The sequence below is a fragment of the Pristiophorus japonicus genome, chromosome 18 (genome assembly GCF_044704955.1).
Source record: "Pristiophorus japonicus isolate sPriJap1 chromosome 18, sPriJap1.hap1, whole genome shotgun sequence".
In the NCBI taxonomy this organism is placed as follows: Eukaryota; Metazoa; Chordata; class Chondrichthyes; family Pristiophoridae; genus Pristiophorus; species Pristiophorus japonicus.
This window is the reverse complement of record NC_091994.1, coordinates 38,619,868-38,638,438: the sequence shown is the minus strand read 5'-3', so window position 1 is coordinate 38,638,438 and position 18,571 is coordinate 38,619,868. Positions and strand designations below refer to the sequence as shown.

At 51.2% G+C, this 18,571-nt stretch overlaps 1 protein-coding gene across 1 annotated transcript in view; it reads left to right on the top strand.

Annotated features, from left to right (window-relative positions):
* The window catches only part of matk (megakaryocyte-associated tyrosine kinase), a 171,863-nt gene that overhangs the window by 33,948 nt on the left and 119,344 nt on the right, over positions 1 to 18,571 (top strand). The window lies entirely within an intron of this gene.

The window sequence follows — 18,571 nt, the reverse complement described above, 5'->3', positions numbered from 1 at the left end:
TACAGACTGAGGACTAGGGTTCCCAGTACAGACTGAGGACTAGGGTTCCCAGTACAGACTGAGGACTAGGGTTCCCAGTACAGACTGAGGACTAGGGTTCCCAGTACAGACTGAGGAGTAGGGTTCCCAGTACAGACTGAGGACTAGGGTTCCCAGTACAGACTGAGGACTAGGGTTCCCAGTACAGACTGAGGACTAGCAATCCCAGTAAAGACTGAGGACTAGCGATCCCAGTACAGACTGAGGGCTAGGGTTCCCAGTACAGACTGAGGACTAGTGATCCCAGTACAGACTGAGGACTAGGGTTCCCAGTGCAGACTGAGGACTAGGCTTCCCTGTACAGACTGAGGACTAGGATTCCCAGTACAGACTGAGGGCTAGGGTTCCCAGTACAGACTGAGGACTAGGGTTCCCAGTACAGACTGAGGACTAGTGATCCCAGTACAGACTGAGCACTAGGGTTCCCAGTACAGACTGAGGATGGGGTTCGCAGTACAGACTGAGGACTAGGGTTCCCAGTACAGACTGAGGACTAGCGATCCCAGTACAGACTGAGGACTAGGCTTCCCAGTAGAGACTGAGGACTAGGGTTCCCAGTACAGACTGAGGACTAGGGTTCCCAGTACAGACTGAGGACTAGGGTTCCCAGTACAGACTGAGGACTAGCGATCCCAGTACAGACTGAGGAATAGGGTTCCCAGTACAGACTGAGGACTAGGGTTCCCAGTACAGACTGAGGACTAGGGATCCCAGTACAGACTGAGGGCTAGAGTTCCCAGTACAGACTGAGGACTAGCGACCCCAGTGCAGACTGAGGACTAGGGTTCCCAATACAGACTGAGGAATAGGGTTCCCAGTACAGACTGAGGACTAGGGTTCCCAGTACAGACTGAGGATTAGCGATCCCAGTACAGACTGAGGATTAGCGATCCCAGTACAGATTGAGGATTAGCGATCCCAGTAGAGACTGAGGATTAGCGATCCCAGTACAGACTGAGGACTAGCGATCCCAGTACAGACTGAGGGCTAGCGTTCCCAGTACAGACTGAGGACTAGGGTTCCCAGTACAGACTGAGGACTAGGGATCCCAGTACAGTCTGAGGACTAGGGATCCCAGTACAGACTGAGGACTAGGGATCACAGTACAGACTGAGGACTAGGGATCCCAGTACAGACTGAGGGCTAGGGTTCCCAGTACAGACTGAGGATAGGGTTCCCAGTACAGACTGAGGACTATGGTTCCCTGTACTGACTGAGGACTAGCGATCCCAGTACAGACTGAGAACGAGGCTTCCCAGTAGAGACTGAGGACTAGGGTTCCTAGTACAGACTGAGGACTAGGGTTCCCAGTACAGACTGAGGATAGGGTTCCCAGTACAGACTGAGGACTAGGGTTCCCAGTACAGACTGAGGACTAGCGATCCCAGTACAGACTGAGGACTAGGGTTCCTAGTACAGACTGAGGACTAGGGTTCCCAGTACAGACTGATGACTAGGGATCCCAGTACAGAATGAGGACTAGGGATCCCAGTACAGACTGATGACTAGGGATCCCAGTGCAGACTGAGGACTAGGGATCCCAGTACAGAATGAGGACTAGGGATCCCAGTACAGATTGAGGACTAGGGATCCCAGTAAAGACTGAGGACTAGGGATCCCAGTACAGAATGAGGACTAGGGATCCCAGTACAGACTGATGACTAGGGATCCCAGTACAGAATGAGGACTAGGGATCCCAGTACAGACTGATGACTAGGGATCCCAGTGCAGACTGAGGACTAGGAATCCCAGTACAGACTGAGGACTTGGGATCCCAGTACAGACTGAGGACTAGGGATCCCAGTACAGACTGAGGACTAGGGATCCCAGTACAGACTGAGGACTAGGGATCCCAGTACAGACTGAGGACTAGGGATCCCAGTACAGACTGAGGACTAGGGATCCCAGTATAGACTGAGGACTAGGGATTCCAGTACAGACTGAGGACTAGGGATCCCAGTACAGACTGAGGACTAGGGTTCCCAGTACAGACTGAGGACTTGGGTTCCCAGTACAGACTGAGGATTAGCGATCCCAGTACAGATTAAGGATTAGCGATCCCAGTAGAGACTGAGGATTAGTGATCCCAGTACAGACTGAGGACTAGCGATCCCAGTAGAGACTGAGGGCTAGGGTTCCCAGTACAGACTGAGGACTAGGGATCCCAGTACAAACTGAGGACTAGTGTTCCCAGTACAGACTGAGGGCTGGGGATCCCAGTACAGACTGAGGACTAGGGATCCCAGTACAGACTGAGGACTAGTGATCCCAGTAGCGACTGAGGATTAGTGATCCCAGTACAGACTGAGGACTAGCGATCCCAGTGCAGACTGAGGGCTAGGGTTCCCAGTACAGACTGAGGACTAGGGTTCCCAGTACAGACTGAGGACTAGGGTTCCCAGTACAGACTGAGGACTAGGGTTCCCAGTACAGACTGAGGACTAGCGATCCCAATACAGACTGAGGACTAGGGATCCCAGTACAGACTGAGGATTAGGGATCCCAGTACAGACTGAGGACTAGAGATCCCAGTACAGACTGAGGACTAGTGATCCCAGTACAGACTGAGGACTAGGGTTCCCAGTACAGACTGAGGACTAGGGTTCCCAGTACAGACTGAGGACTAGCGATCCCAATACAGACTGAGGACTAGCGATCCCAGTACAGACTGAGGGCTAGGGTTCCCAGTACAGACTGAGGACTAGTGATCCCAGTACAGACTGAGGACTAGGGTTCCCAGTACAGACTGAGGATAGGGTTCCCAGTACAGACTGAGGACTAGGGTTCCCAGTACAGACTGAGGACTAGGGTTCCCAGTACAGACTGAGGACTAGCGATCCCAGTACAGACTGAGGACTAGGCTTCCCAGTACAGACTGAGGACTAGGGTTCCCAGTACAGACTGAGGACTAGGGTTCCCAGTACAGACTGAGGACTAGGGTTCCCAGTACAGACTGAGGACTAGTGATCCCAGTACAGACTGAGGACTAGGGTTCCCAGTGCAGACAGAGGACTAGGGTTCCCAGTACAGACTGAGGATTAGTGATCCAAGTACAGACTGATGACTAGGGTTTCCAGTTCAGACTGAGGACTAGCTATCCCAGTACAAACTGAGGACTTGTGTTGTCAGTACAGACTGAGAATTAGCGATCCCAGTACAGACTGATGACTCGGGTTCCCAGTACTGACTGAGGACTAGGGTTCCCAGTATAGACTGAGGACTAGGGTTCCCAGTACAGACTGAGGCTTAGTGATCCCAGTACAGACTGAGGACTAGCGATCCCAGTACAGACTGAGGACTAGGGTTCCCAGTACAGACTGAGGACTAGCGATCCCAGTACAGACTGAGGACTAGTGATCCCAGTACAGACTGAGGACTAGGGTTCCCAGTACAGACTGAGGACTAGGGTTCCCAGTACAGACTGAGGACGAGGGATCCCAGTACAGACTGAGGACTAGGGATCCCAGTACAGACTGAGGACTAGTGTTCCCAGTACAGACTGAGGGCTAGGGATCCCAGTACAGACTGAGGACTAGGGATCCCAGTACAGACTGAGGATTAGGGATCCCAGTACAGACTGAGGACTAGAGATACCAGTACAGACTGAGGACTAGTGATCCCAGTACAGACTGAGGACTAGCGATCCCAGTACAGACTGAGGACTAGGGGTGCCAGTACAGACTGAGGACTAGCGATCCCAGTACAGACTGAGGACTAGTGATCCCAGTACAGACTGAGGACTAGCGATCCCAGTACAGACTGAGGACTAGGGTTCCCAGTACAGACTGAGGACTAGGGTTCCCAGTACAGACTGAGGACTAGGGATCCCAGTACAGATTGAGGACTAGGGATCCCAGTACAGACTGAGGACTAGAGTTCCCAGTACAGACTGAGGACTAGGGATCCCAGTACAGACTGAGGACTAGGGATCCCAGTACAGACTGAGGACTAGGGATCCCAGTACAGACTGAGGACTAGGGATCCCAGTACAGACTGAGGACTAGGGATCCCAGTACAGACTGAGGACTAGGGATCCCAGTACAGACTGAGGACTAGGGATCCCAGTACAGACTGAGGACTAGGGTTCCCAGTACAGACTGAGGACTAGTGATCCCAGTACAGCCTGAGGAATAGGATCCCAGTACAGACTGAGGACTAGGGTTCCCAGTACAGACTGAGGATTAGCGATCCCAGTACAGACTGATGACTAGGGATCGCAGTACAGACTGAGGATTAGCGATCCCAGTACAGACTGAGGACTAGGGTTCCCAGTACAGACTGAGAACTAGGGTTCCCAGTACAGACTGAGGACTTGGGTTCCCAGTACAGACTGAGGATTAGCGATCCCAGTACAGATTAAGGATTAGCGATCCCAGTAGAGACTGAGGATTAGTGATCCCAGTACAGACTGAGGACTAGCGATCCCAGTACAGACTGAGGGCTAGGGTTCCCAGTACAGACTGAGGACTAGGGATCCCAGTACAAACTGAGGACTAGTGTTCCCAGTACAGACTGAGGGCTAGGGATCTCAATACAGACTGAGGACTAGGGATCCCAGTACAGACTGAGGACTAGTGATCCCAGTACCGACTGAGGATTAGCGATCCCAGTGCAGACTGAGGACTAGCGATCCCAGTGCAGACTGAGGGCTAGGGTTCCCAGTACAGACTGAGGACTAGGGTACCCAGTACAGACTGAGGACTAGGGATCCCAGTACAGACTGAGGACTAGAGATCCCAGTACAGACTGAGGACTAGTGATCCCAGTACAGACTGAGGACTAGCGATCCCAGTACAGACTGAGGACTAGGGTTGCCAGTACAGACTGAGGACTAGCGATCCCAGTACAGACTGAGGACTAGTGATCCCAGTACAGACTGAGGACTAGCGATCCCAGTACAGACTGAGGACTAGGGTTCCCAGTACAGACTGAGGACTAGGGTTCCCAGTACAGACTGAGGACTAGGGTTCCCAGTACAGACTGAGGACTAGGGTTCCCAGTACAGACTGAGGAGTAGGGTTCCCAGTACAGACTGAGGACTAGGGTTCCCAGTACAGACTGAGGACTAGGGTTCCCAGTACAGACTGAGGACTAGCAATCCCAGTAAAGACTGAGGACTAGCGATCCCAGTACAGACTGAGGGCTAGGGTTCCCAGTACAGACTGAGGACTAGTGATCCCAGTACAGACTGAGGACTAGGGTTCCCAGTGCAGACTGAGGACTAGGCTTCCCTGTACAGACTGAGGACTAGGATTCCCAGTACAGACTGAGGGCTAGGGTTCCCAGTACAGACTGAGGACTAGGGTTCCCAGTACAGACTGAGGACTAGTGATCCCAGTACAGACTGAGCACTAGGGTTCCCAGTACAGACTGAGGATGGGGTTCGCAGTACAGACTGAGGACTAGGGTTCCCAGTACAGACTGAGGACTAGCGATCCCAGTACAGACTGAGGACTAGGCTTCCCAGTAGAGACTGAGGACTAGGGTTCCCAGTACAGACTGAGGACTAGGGTTCCCAGTACAGACTGAGGACTAGGGTTCCCAGTACAGACTGAGGACTAGCGATCCCAGTACAGACTGAGGAATAGGGTTCCCAGTACAGACTGAGGACTAGGGTTCCCAGTACAGACTGAGGACTAGGGATCCCAGTACAGACTGAGGGCTAGAGTTCCCAGTACAGACTGAGGACTAGCGACCCCAGTGCAGACTGAGGACTAGGGTTCCCAATACAGACTGAGGAATAGGGTTCCCAGTACAGACTGAGGACTAGGGTTCCCAGTACAGACTGAGGATTAGCGATCCCAGTACAGACTGAGGATTAGCGATCCCAGTACAGATTGAGGATTAGCGATCCCAGTAGAGACTGAGGATTAGCGATCCCAGTACAGACTGAGGACTAGCGATCCCAGTACAGACTGAGGGCTAGCGTTCCCAGTACAGACTGAGGACTAGGGTTCCCAGTACAGACTGAGGACTAGGGATCCCAGTACAGTCTGAGGACTAGGGATCCCAGTACAGACTGAGGACTAGGGATCACAGTACAGACTGAGGACTAGGGATCCCAGTACAGACTGAGGGCTAGGGTTCCCAGTACAGACTGAGGATAGGGTTCCCAGTACAGACTGAGGACTATGGTTCCCTGTACTGACTGAGGACTAGCGATCCCAGTACAGACTGAGAACGAGGCTTCCCAGTAGAGACTGAGGACTAGGGTTCCTAGTACAGACTGAGGACTAGGGTTCCCAGTACAGACTGAGGATAGGGTTCCCAGTACAGACTGAGGACTAGGGTTCCCAGTACAGACTGAGGACTAGCGATCCCAGTACAGACTGAGGACTAGGGTTCCTAGTACAGACTGAGGACTAGGGTTCCCAGTACAGACTGAGGACTAGGGATCCCAGTACAGACTGAGGACTAGGGATCCCAGTACAGTCTGAGGACTAGGGATCCCAGTACAGACTGAGGACTAGGGATCACAGTACAGACTGAGGACTAGGGATCCCAGTACAGACTGAGGGCTAGGGTTCCCAGTACAGACTGAGGATAGGGTTCCCAGTACAGACTGAGAACGAGGCTTCCCAGTAGAGACTGATGACTTGGGTTCCTAGTACAGACTGAGGACTAGGGTTCCCAGTACAGACTGAGGATAGGGTTCCCAGTACAGACTGAGGACTAGGGTTCCCAGTACAGACTGAGGACTAGCGATCCCAGTACAGACTGAGGACTAGGGTTCCTAGTACAGACTGAGGACTAGGGTTCCCAGTACAGACTGAGGACTTGGGTTCCCAGTACAGACTGAGGACTAGCGATCCCAGTACAGACTGAGGACTAGGGTTCCCAGTACAGACTGAGGACTAGGGTTCCCAGTACAGACTGAGGACTAGGGATCCCAGTACAGACTGAGGACTAGGGATCCCAGTACAGACTGAGGACTAGGGATCCCAGTACAGACTGAGGACTAGGGATCCCAGTACAGACTGAGGACTAGGGTTCCCAGTACAGACTGAGGACTAGTGATCCCAGTACAGCCTGAGGAATGGGATCCCAGTACAGACTGAGGACTAGGGTTCCCATTACAGACTGAGGATTAGCGATCCCAGTACAGACTGATGACTAGGGATCGCAGTACAGACTGAGGATTAGCGATCCCAGTACAGACTGAGGACTAGGGTTCCCAGTACAGACTGAGAACTAGGGTTCCCAGTACAGACTGAGGACTTGGGTTCCCAGTACAGACTGAGGATTAGCGATCCCAGTACAGATTAAGGATTAGCGATCCCAGTAGAGACTGAGGATTAGTGATCCCAGTACAGACTGAGGACTAGCGATCCCAGTAGAGACTGAGGGCTAGGGTTCCCAGTACAGACTGAGGACTAGGGATCCCAGTACAAACTGAGGACTAGTGTTCCCAGTACAGACTGAGGGCTGGGGATCCCAGTACAGACTGAGGACTAGGGATCCCAGTACAGACTGAGGACTAGTGATCCCAGTATCGACTGAGGATTAGTGATCCCAGTACAGACTGAGGACTAGCGATCCCAGTGCAGACTGAGGGCTAGGGTTCCCAGTACAGACTGAGGACTAGGGTTCCCAGTACAGACTGAGGACTAGGGTTCCCAGTACAGACTGAGGACTAGGGTTCCCAGTACAGACTGAGGACTAGCGATCCCAATACAGACTGAGGACTAGGGATCCCAGTACAGACTGAGGATTAGGGATCCCAGTACAGACTGAGGACTAGAGATCCCAGTACAGACTGAGGACTAGTGATCCCAGTACAGACTGAGGACTAGGGTTCCCAGTACAGACTGAGGACTAGGGTTCCCAGTACAGACTGAGGACTAGCGATCCCAATACAGACTGAGGACTAGCGATCCCAGTACAGACTGAGGGCTAGGGTTCCCAGTACAGACTGAGGACTAGTGATCCCAGTACAGACTGAGGACTAGGGTTCCCAGTACAGACTGAGGATAGGGTTCCCAGTACAGACTGAGGACTAGGGTTCCCAGTACAGACTGAGGACTAGGGTTCCCAGTACAGACTGAGGACTAGGGTTCCCAGTACAGACTGAGGATAGGGTTCCCAGTACAGACTGAGGACTAGGGTTCCCAGTACAGACTGAGGACTAGGGTTCCCAGTACAGACTGAGGACTAGCGATCCCAGTACAGACTGAGGACTAGGCTTCCCAGTACAGACTGAGGACTAGTGATCCCAGTACAGACTGAGGACTAGGGTTCCCAGTACAAACTGAGGACTTGTGTTGTCAGTACAGACTGAGAATTAGCGATCCCAGTACAGACTGATGACTCGGGTTCCCAGTACTGACTGAGGACTAGGGTTCCCAGTATAGACTGAGGACTAGGGTTCCCAGTACAGACTGAGGCTTAGTGATCCCAGTACAGACTGAGGACTAGCGATCCCAGTACAGACTGAGGACTAGGGTTCCCAGTACAGACTGAGGACTAGCGATCCCAGTACAGACTGAGGACTAGTGATCCCAGTACAGACTGAGGACTAGGGTTCCCAGTACAGACTGAGGACTAGGGTTCCCAGTACAGACTGAGGACGAGGGATCCCAGTACAGACTGAGGACTAGGGATCCCAGTACAGACTGAGGACTAGTGTTCCCAGTACAGACTGAGGGCTAGGGATCCCAGTACAGACTGAGGACTAGGGATCCCAGTACAGACTGAGGATTAGGGATCCCAGTACAGACTGAGGACTAGAGATACCAGTACAGACTGAGGACTAGTGATCCCAGTACAGACTGAGGACTAGCGATCCCAGTACAGACTGAGGACTAGGGGTGCCAGTACAGACTGAGGACTAGCGATCCCAGTACAGACTGAGGACTAGTGATCCCAGTACAGACTGAGGACTAGCGATCCCAGTACAGACTGAGGACTAGGGTTCCCAGTACAGACTGAGGACTAGGGTTCCAGGTACAGACTGAGGACTAGGGATCCCAGTACAGATTGAGGACTAGGGATCCCAGTACAGACTGAGGACTAGAGTTCCCAGTACAGACTGAGGACTAGGGATCCCAGTACAGACTGAGGACTAGGGATCCCAGTACAGACTGAGGACTAGGGATCCCAGTACAGACTGAGGACTAGGGATCCCAGTACAGACTGAGGACTAGGGATCCCAGTACAGACTGAGGACTAGGGATCCCAGTACAGACTGAGGACTAGGGATCCCTGTACAGACTGAGGACTAGGGTTCCCAGTACAGACTGAGGACTAGTGATCCCAGTACAGCCTGAGGAATAGGATCCCAGTACAGACTGAGGACTAGGGTTCCCAGTACAGACTGAGGATTAGCGATCCCAGTACAGACTGATGACTAGGGATCGCAGTACAGACTGAGGATTAGCGATCCCAGTACAGACTGAGGACTAGGGTTCCCAGTACAGACTGAGAACTAGGGTTCCCAGTACAGACTGAGGACTTGGGTTCCCAGTACAGACTGAGGATTAGCGATCCCAGTACAGATTAAGGATTAGCGATCCCAGTAGAGACTGAGGATTAGTGATCCCAGTACAGACTGAGGACTAGCGATCCCAGTACAGACTGAGGGCTAGGGTTCCCAGTACAGACTGAGGACTAGGGATCCCAGTACAAACTGAGGACTAGTGTTCCCAGTACAGACTGAGGGCTAGGGATCTCAATACAGACTGAGGACTAGGGATCCCAGTACAGACTGAGGACTAGTGATCCCAGTACCGACTGAGGATTAGCGATCCCAGTGCAGAGTGAGGACTAGCGATCCCAGTGCAGACTGAGGGCTAGGGTTCCCAGTACAGACTGAGGACTAGGGTACCCAGTACAGACTGAGGACTAGGGATCCCAGTACAGACTGAGGACTAGAGATCCCAGTACAGACTGAGGACTAGTGATCCCAGTACAGACTGAGGACTAGCGATCCCAGTACAGACTGAGGACTAGGGTTGCCAGTACAGACTGAGGACTAGCGATCCCAGTACAGACTGAGGACTAGTGATCCCAGTACAGACTGAGGACTAGCGATCCCAGTACAGACTGAGGACTAGGGTTCCCAGTACAGACTGAGGACTAGGGTTCCCAGTACAGACTGAGGACTAGGGTTCCCAGTACAGACTGAGGACTAGGGTTCCCAGTACAGACTGAGGACTAGGGTTCCCAGTACAGACTGAGGAGTAGGGTTCCCAGTACAGACTGAGGACTAGGGTTCCCAGTACAGACTGAGGACTAGGGTTCCCAGTACAGACTGAGGACTAGCAATCCCAGTAAAGACTGAGGACTAGCGATCCCAGTACAGACTGAGGGCTAGGGTTCCCAGTACAGACTGAGGACTAGTGATCCCAGTACAGACTGAGGACTAGTGATCCCAGTACAGACTGAGGACTAGGGTTCCCAGTGCAGACTGAGGACTAGGGTTCCCAGTACAGACTGAGGACTAGGATTCCCAGTACAGACTGAGGGCTAGGGTTCCCAGTACAGACTGAGGACTAGGGTTCCCAGTACAGACTGAGGACTAGTGATCCCAGTACAGACTGAGCACTAGGGTTCCCAGTACAGACTGAGGATGGGGTTCGCAGTACAGACTGAGGACTAGGGTTCCCAGTACAGACTGAGGACTAGCGATCCCAGTACAGACTGAGGACTAGGCTTCCCAGTAGAGACTGAGGACTAGGGTTCCCAGTACAGACTGAGGACTAGGGTTCCCAGTACAGACTGAGGACTAGGGTTCCCAGTACAGACTGAGGACTAGCGATCCCAGTACAGACTGAGGAATAGGGTTCCCAGTACAGACTGAGGACTAGGGTTCCCAGTACAGACTGAGGACTAGGGATCCCAGTACAGACTGAGGGCTAGAGTTCCCAGTACAGACTGAGGACTAGCGACCCCAGTGCAGACTGAGGACTGGGGTTCCCAATACAGACTGAGGAATAGGGTTCCCAGTACAGACTGAGGACTAGGGTTCCCAGTACAGACTGAGGATTAGCGATCCCAGTATAGACTGAGGATTAGCGATCCCAGTACAGATTGAGGATTAGCGATCCCAGTAGAGACTGAGGATTAGCGATCCCAGTACAGACTGAGGACTAGCGATCCCAGTACAGACTGAGGGCTAGCGTTCCCAGTACAGACTGAGGACTAGGGTTCCCAGTACAGACTGAGGACTAGGGATCCCAGTACAGTCTGAGGACTAGGGATCCCAGTACAGACTGAGGACTAGGGATCACAGTACAGACTGAGGACTAGGGATCCCAGTACAGACTGAGGGCTAGGGTTCCCAGTACAGACTGAGGATAGGGTTCCCAGTACAGACTGAGGACTAGGGTTCCCTGTACTGACTGAGGACTAGCGATCCCAGTACAGACTGAGAACGAGGCTTCCCAGTAGAGACTGAGGACTAGGGTTCCTAGTACAGACTGAGGACTAGGGTTCCCAGTACAGACTGAGGATAGGGTTCCCAGTACAGACTGAGGACTAGGGTTCCCAGTACAGACTGAGGACTTGCGATCCCAGTACAGACTGAGGACTAGGGTTCCTAGTACAGACTGAGGACTAGGTTTCCCAGTACAGACTGAGGACTAGGGTTCCCAGTACAGACTGAGGACTAGCGATCCCAGTACAGACTGAGGACTAGGGTTCCCAGTACAGACTGAGGACTAGGGTTCCCAGTACAGACTGAGGACTAGGGATCCCAGTACAGACTGAGGGCTAGGGTTCCCAGTACAGACTGAGGATTAGCGACCCCAGTGCAGACTGAGGACTAGGGTTCCCAATACAGACTGAGGACTAGGGTTCCCAGTACAGACTGAGGACTAGGGATCCCAGTGCAGTCTGAGGACTAGGGATCCCAGTACAGACTGATGACTAGGGATCACAGTACAGACTGAGGACTAGGGATCCCAGTACAGACTGAGGGCTAGGGTTCCCAGTACAGACTGTGGATAGGGTTCCCAGTACAGACTGAGGACTAGGGTTCCCAGTACAGACTGCGGACTAGCGATCCCAGTACAGAGTGAGGACTAGGCTTCCCAGTAGAGACTGAGGACTAGGGTTCCTAGTACAGACTGAGGACTAGGGTTCCCAGTACAGACTGAGGATAGGGTTCCCAGTACAGACTGAGGACTAGGGTTCCCAGTACAGACTGAGGACTAGCGATCCCAGTACAGACTGAGGACTAGGCTTCCCAGTAGAGACTGAGGACTAGGGTTCCTAGTACAGACTGAGGACTAGCGATCCCAGTACAGACTGAGGGCTAGGGTTCCCAGTACAGACTGAGGACTAGTGATCCCAGTACAGACTGAGGACTAGGGTTCCCAGTACAGACTGAGGACTAGGGTTCCCAGTACAGACTGAGGACTAGGATTCCCAGTACAGACTGAGGGCTAGGGTTCCCAGTACAGACTGAGGACTAGGGTTCCCAGTACAGACTGAGGACTAGTGATCCCAGTACAGACTGAGCACTAGGGTTCCCAGTACAGACTGAGGATGGGGTTCGCAGTACAGACTGAGGACTAGGGTTCCCAGTACAGACTGAGGACTAGCGATCCCAGTACAGACTGAGGACTAGGCTTCCCAGTAGAGACTGAGGACTAGGGTTCCCAGTACAGACTGAGGACTAGGGTTCCCAGTACAGACTGAGGACTAGGGTTCCCAGTACAGACTGAGGACTAGCGATCCCAGTACAGACTGAGGAATAGGGTTCCCAGTACAGACTGAGGACTAGGGTTCCCAGTACAGACTGAGGACTAGGGATCCCAGTACAGACTGAGGGCTAGAGTTCCCAGTGCAGACTGAGGACTAGCGACCCCAGTGCAGACTGAGGACTAGGGTTCCCAATACAGACTGAGGAATAGGGTTCCCAGTACAGACTGAGGACTAGGGTTCCCAGTACAGACTGAGGATTAGCGATCCCAGTACAGACTGAGGATTAGCGATCCCAGTACAGATTGAGGATTAGCGATCCCAGTAGAGACTGAGGATTAGCGATCCCAGTACAGACTGAGGACTAGCGATCCCAGTACAGACTGAGGGCTAGCGTTCCCAGTACAGACTGAGAACTAGGGTTCCCAGTACAGACTGAGGACTAGGGATCCCAGTACAGTCTGAGGACTAGGGATCCCAGTACAGACTGAGGACTAGGGATCACAGTACAGACTGAGGACTAGGGATCCCAGTACAGACTGAGGGCTAGGGTTCCCAGTACAGACTGAGGATAGGGTTCCCAGTACAGACTGAGGACTAGGGTTCCCTGTACTGACTGAGGACTAGCGATCCCAGTACAGACTGAGAACTAGGCTTCCCAGTAGAGACTGAGGACTAGGGTTCCTAGTACAGACTGAGGACAAGGGTTCCCAGTACAGACTGAGGATAGGGTTCCCAGTACAGACTGAGGACTAGGGATCCCAGTACAGACTGAGGACTAGCGATCCCAGTACAGACTGAGGACTAGGGTTCCTAGTACAGACTGAGGACTAGGGTTCCCAGTACAGACTGAGGACTTGGGTTCCCAGTACAGACTGAGGACTAGCGATCCCAGTACAGACTGAGGACTAGGGTTCCCAGTACAGACTGAGGACTAGGGTTCCCAGTACAGACTGAGGACTAGGGATCCCAGTACAGACTGAGGGCTAGGGTTCCCAGTACAGACTGAGGATTAGCGACCCCAGTGCAGACTGAGGACTAGGGTTCCCAATACAGACTGAGGACTAGGGTTCCCAGTACAGACTGAGGACTAGGGATCCCAGTGCAGTCTGAGGACTAGGGATCCCAGTACAGACTGAGGACTAGGGATCACAGTACAGACTGAGGACTAGGGATCCCAGTACAGACTGATGGCTAGGGTTCCCAGTACAGACTGTGGATAGGGTTCCCAGTACAGACTGAGGACTAGGGTTCCCAGTACAGACTGCGGACTAGCGATCCCAGTACAGAGTGAGGACTAGGCTTCCCAGTAGAGACTGAGGACTAGGGTTCCTAGTACAGACTGAGGACTAGGGTTCCCAGTACAGACTGAGGATAGGGTTCCCAGTACAGACTGAGGACTAGGGTTCCCAGTACAGACTGAGGACTAGCGATCCCAGTACAGACTGAGGACTAGGCTTCCCAGTAGAGACTGAGGACTAGGGTTCCTAGTACAGACTGAGGACTTGGGTTCCCAGTACAGACTGAGGACTAGGGTTCCCAGTACAGACTGAGGACTAGCGATCCCAGTACAGACTGAGGACTAGGGTTCCCAGTACAGACTGAGGACTAGGGTTCCCAGTACAGACTGAGGTCTAGGGATCCCAGTACAGACTGAGGGCTAGGGTTCCCAGTACAGACTGAGGATTAGCGACCCCAGTGCAGACTGAGGACTAGGGTTCCCAATACAGACTGAGGACTAGGGTTCCCAGTACAGACTGAGGACTAGGGTTCCCAGTACAGACTGAGGACTACGGATCCCAGTACAGACTGAGGACTAGGGATCCCAGTACAGACTGAGGACGAGGGTTCCCAGTACAGACTGAGGACTAGAGTTCCCAGTACAGATTGAGGACTCGCGATCCCAGTACAGACTGAGGACTCGCGATCCCGGTACAGACTGAGGACTCGCGATCCCAGTAAAGACTGAGGACTCGCGATCCCAGTACAGACTGAGGACTAGGGATCCCAGTACAGACTGAGGACTAGCGATCCCAGTACAGACTGAGGACTCGCGATCCCAGTACAGACTGAGGACTAGGAATCCCAGTACAGACTGAGGACTAGCGATCCCAGTATAGTCTGAGGATTAGCGATCCCAGTACAGACTGAGGACTGGCGATCCCAGTACAGACTGAGGACTCGCGATCCCAGTACAGACTGAGGACTAATGATCCCAGTACCGACTGAGGACTAGGGATCCCAGTACAGACTGAGGATTAGCGATCCCAGTGCAGACTAATTAAAAGACAATGTAGCACTTCGTGAAAATGTGACTCTGAGGGTTGCAGGGCTTTGACATGGGTATGTCAAGTTTGCATGTTAAAGGTTTTTCATTTAGTATTAAATGGGCCATGACTTCATCACTGCAGAGATTTAGCTTCCTTTAAATAGTGACACACTAAGGCTGCAATCTTGTGACATATTTCCCAATATGCAGGCAGGACATGAAACATTTTCTTCCATGTTCTGGACATTATAGAGACATGAGACGCTTCTCTGGCTAAAGTGAGTCAGTGTAAATCGTCACTGCCCACTGTTTTTAAAACAATCTGGTATTACAATGGCCAGGTTTTAAGTAAGTTAGAGCAGGACACATCCTGGCTGAGCAGGGCTTCCAGATCTGGTGTCTACCAGAAACTGCAGTCACTTTCAAAGCCCCCCATCACTACAAACGTCAGTTGCCCAACTGGCTCACCCAGTACCAGCTGAACCAGAGTAAGAAGGTATGGGCATCCCAGGTTCAAGATGTATGGCCATCCCAGGTGCAAGATGTATGGGCATCACAGGTGCAAGATGTATGGGGTCACATTGAAGATGTATGGACATCACAGGTTGAAGATGTATGGCCATCCCAGGTTGAAGATGTATGGACATCACAGGTTGAAGATGTATGGCCATCCCAGGTTGAAGATGTATGGCCATCCCAGGTTGAAGATGTATGGCCATCCCAGGTGCAAGATGTATGGCCATCCCAGGTTGAAGATGTATGGCCATCCCAGGTTGAAGATGTATGGCCATCCCAGGTGCAAGATGTATGGCCATCCCAGGTTGAAGATGTATGGCCATCCCAGGTTGAAGATGTATGGCCATCCCAGGTGCAAGATGTATGGCCATCCCAGGTGCAAGGTGTATGGCCATCCCAGGTTGAAGATGTATGGCCATCCCAGGTTGAAGATGTATGGCCATCCCAGGTGCAAGATGTATGGGCATCCCAGGTTGAAGATGTATGGCCATCCCAGGTGCAAGATGTATGGCCATCCCAGGTTGAAGATGTATGGCCATCCCAGGTTGAAGATGTATGGGGTCACATTGAAGATGGGACAGTGGGGAGAGCAGGGATGACTCTGATGATGTCAACACAAAAACAATTCTGGTTCTCTCAGAAGCATTCAAGCTAGAACAAGTTCCTACTGTGTTTGAGGAATGCTATAATTCAAAGAATGACTAAGGTAATTCGTGTCCTAACTCACACCAAGTCCCGCTCACCCATCACCCCTGTGCTCGCTGACCTACATTGGCTTCCAGTTAAGCAACGCCTCGATTTCAAAATTCTCATCCTTACTTTCAAATCCCTCCATGGCTTCGCCCCTCCCTATCTCTGTAATCTCCTCCAGCCCCACAACCCCCCAAGATGTCTGCGCTCCTCTAACTCTGCCCTCTTGAGCATTCCTGATTGTAATCGCTCAACCATTGGTGGCCGTGCCTTCTGTTGCCTGAAACCCCAAGCTCTGGAACTCCCTGCCTAAACCTCTCCGCCTCTCTACCTCTCTACCCTCCTTCAAGACGCTTCTTAAAACATATCTCTTTGACCAAGCTTTTGGTCACCTGCACTAATTTTTACTTATGCGGCTCGGCATCAAATTTATTATCTCATAATACTCCTGTGAAGCACCTCGGGACATTTCAATACGTAAAAGGCACTATATTGTTGTTGTAAGGTCAATAGATGTACTGTATCTAATCTTCCCTGGTAGCCTATTGCACAACTCAAAGACATTTTTGATTGAAAAAGATACCCTGTCTTCCCTTCTTAATCCAACTTCCTCATTTTAACCTCTACCCTCTGGTTTTTGAATCCTTCACAACAGGGAACAATTTGCCAGGACCAACTTAGCCAAGGCTCTTCAGAATTTTGAAAACTTAAATTAGGTTGCCTCAAAGTCTCTTCTCCAAAGTAAACTAACACAACTTCCTAACCCTTTGTGTCAGCTGTGGCTCAATTGGTAAAACTCTCACTTTTGAGGTTGTGGGTTTAAGTGCCACTCCGGAGACTTAAGCACAAAAATCTAGGCTGACACTCCAGTGCAGTGCTGAGGGAGTGCTGCACTGTTGGAGTTGCCGTCTTTTGGACGAGACGTTAAACCGAGGCCCCGTCTGCTCTCTCAGGTGGAGGTAAAAGATCCATGGCACTATTTTGAAGAAGAGCAGGGGAGTTATCCCCGGTGTCCTGGCCAATATTTATTCCTCAACCAACATCAGAAAAACAGATTATCAGGTTATTAACACATTGCTGTTTGTGGGACCTTGCTGTGTTCAAATTGACTGTCGCGTTTCCTACATTACAACAGTGACTACACTTCAAAAGTACTTTATTGGCTGTAAAGCATTTTGGAACATCCCGAGGTCGTGAAAGGTGCTATATAAATGCAAGTCTTTCTTTTTTCTTCTCTGAACTTAAATTCAGTATACCCAGAATCATCTTCATCTACCGACCAGGTTTTAGCTAGCGTTGCAGAGAGGCCGTGAGGAAATTATCGGTGATAATGCTCAAGACATTTGTTTTTCTGCACTTGGCTCCTAGAGAGCTGGGTTTGCTTTAAATAACTTCCCACAATGACACTGAGGAAAGCTGATCTTCAGGAACCAGTAGAGCAGCATTCCGACAGTGTAATTATATCTCTATCGTGCCAGACCTTTCACAGGATAAGGAGCCTTTGCTTTACCAGCGTTCTATTCATTTTCTGGGGTAAGTGTTATCAGCTGGGAAGCAGCTGGTCTGATCCCCACCTCCAGTATGTCATCTGCTACTTACAAGAAAATAATTATTAGGCATGTGCTGATCACACTTTGTTAAGCAATACCTTGATTTTAAAATTCTCAACTTTCTTTTCCAATCCCTCCATGGCCTCGTCCCTTCCTATCTCTGTAGTCTCCTCCAGCCCCACAAACCTCCAAGATCTTGGTGCTCCTCCAATTCTGGCTTCTTGGACATCCCCAATTCCAATTGCTTCACCATTAGCGGCCGTGTCTTCAGCTGCCAAGGCCCTAAGCTCTGGAATTCCCTCCCTAAACCTCTCCGCCTCTCTTTCCTCCTTTTAAGATGCTCCTTAAATCCCACCTCCTGTCATCTGTCCTAATATCTCCTTATGTGGCTTGGTGTCAAATTTTGTTTGATCACGCTCCTGTGAAGCGCCTTGGGATGTTTTATTTTGTTAAAGGCACTATATAAATACAAGTTGTTGTTATTGAAGAACTTTCTATTTGCCTTTTACTAATTTGAACTCGTGGTCTTTATTTCTACTCTTGCAATTTAACTTAAGGTAATTTTCCAGATTTACCATTTTCATACCATATAGTATCTTAATTACCTCCATATGGTTACCTCTGAGATGCCATATTTCAAGGTTGAAAAGCCCATTTCTCCAGCCTTCCTTCATACTTCGATAGTAATGATGAAATCTTGTGGCTCTTCTTTGCGCTGCCTCCAATGTTTGAAAGGATCCTTGTGCCTTGGTAACCAGGACTGGACACAGAAGTAAAGGTGTGGTCTGACCAGGGCCCAGTACAGTTTCATCATGACCTCCTCTAACTTGTATTTTACTATTTTGCCTCTGTAGTCCAACATTGT